The sequence below is a fragment of the Poromitra crassiceps genome (assembly GCF_964638095.1).
Source record: "Poromitra crassiceps genome assembly, chromosome: 11".
Taxonomy (NCBI): domain Eukaryota; kingdom Metazoa; phylum Chordata; class Actinopteri; order Beryciformes; family Melamphaidae; genus Poromitra; species Poromitra crassiceps.
The window spans coordinates 10587918-10589648 of NC_139643.1; positions in this window are offsets into that span (position 1 = coordinate 10587918).

Sequence of the window (1731 nt, forward strand, 5' to 3'; positions counted from 1 at the left end):
TATAAGATTAGTACCCTTCGGGGAAAAACCCTCACGGGAATAGTAGATTTGAGTTAGTGTGCAGTAGATCAGGCTGATAGGCTGATAGATACCTTGAACCTAGGCTATAGGTTTATACCCTTGCTGGAACCCAATGTGGAGGACGTAAAAATAGCTTGTAGGGTTGAGTTGCTTTATTGACAGACTACCAGACAGGCTCCTATTAGATACAGACCTTTAGGAAAAGATAGGCTATAAGATTAGTACCCTTCGGGGAAAAACCCTCACGGGAATAGTAGAGTTGAGTTAGTGTGCAGCAGATCAGGCTGATAGGCTATACGTTTATACCCTTGCTGGAACCCAATGTGGAGGACGTGAAAATAGCTTGTAGGGTTGAGTCACTTTATTGACTGACTACCAGACAGGCTCCTATTAGATAGAGACCTTCAGGGGAGATACAAACAAAGAAAAGGAATGAAATGCCATTTAAGCCAAGAGTGATGCTTAAATAGGGAGAGTATAATGAACTCCATGTTGAAAATTAAGGTAATGTACATTGGATAAGGATGTCATATTGGACTGAATGTAATGGACAATGATAGTATTCTTTGTAAGGAGAAGTGTTAACTTATATATAAAACCTATAAAAACCAAGGATTTTTATTTATTTATTTTTCTTCTTCAGGACCAGAACACAGGACCAAAACAAAGGGACCGGAACACAGGACCGGAACACAGGACCGGAACACAGGACCGGAACACAGGACCGGAGCACAGGACCGGAACACAGGGCTAGAACACAGGACCGGAACACAGGGCTGGAACACAGGACCGGAACACAGGACCGGAACACAGGACCGGAACACAGGACCGGAACACAGGACCGGAAGACAGGACCGGAACACAGGACCGGAACACAGGGCCGGAACACAGGACCGGAACACAGGACCGGAACACAGGACCGGAATACAGGACCGGAACACAGGACCGGAACACAGGACCAGAACACAGGACCGGAACACAGGACCGGAACACAGGACTGGAACACAGGACCGGAACACAGGACCAGAGCACAGGACCGGAACACAGGACTGGAACACAGGACCGGAGCACAGGACCGGAACACAGGACCGGAACACAGGACCTTACTCTGTAAGGGTGTGTGTCTGTGTTTGTGGAGGGGTTATACTCTGTAAGCCTTACAGAGTACCCCTCCACACACACAGTGTAAGGGTTTGTGTGTGTGTGTGTGTGTGTGTGTGTGTGTGTGTGTGTGTGTGTGTGTGTGTGTGTGTGTGTGTGTGTGTGTGTGTGTGTGGTGGAAACAACAATCTTTAGCATGGGCTTTTTCATATGAGTTGCTTTTATATTTAATACAGTTTAGCTTCTGCTTACTGTAAGTTCCTCCCTCCACTCTCACCTTCATCTCTCTCCCTCTCCTCATCATCCTCACTGTGCCCACAGGTGCCAAAGAAGGTCCTGCCGCAGACATGTCAGGACGTTTTGCACATTCAGCATCTGCCTGAAGGACCTGACTTTATTTGACATGTGAATTCTCCACACCTCCCTTGAATTTGATCATATCCGTTTTGACACTTCTTTTTTTTGCAGTCTGTAGATGTACGTCACTGAGCCTGAGGGGGAGGGCTTTAAATAAAAGTTTGTTATTGATATAATTTGTAGATTATTTATTTTAGATAGGCTATAAGCAATACAGCCTATGCATCATATGTTTGGGAACAAAGGGAAGAT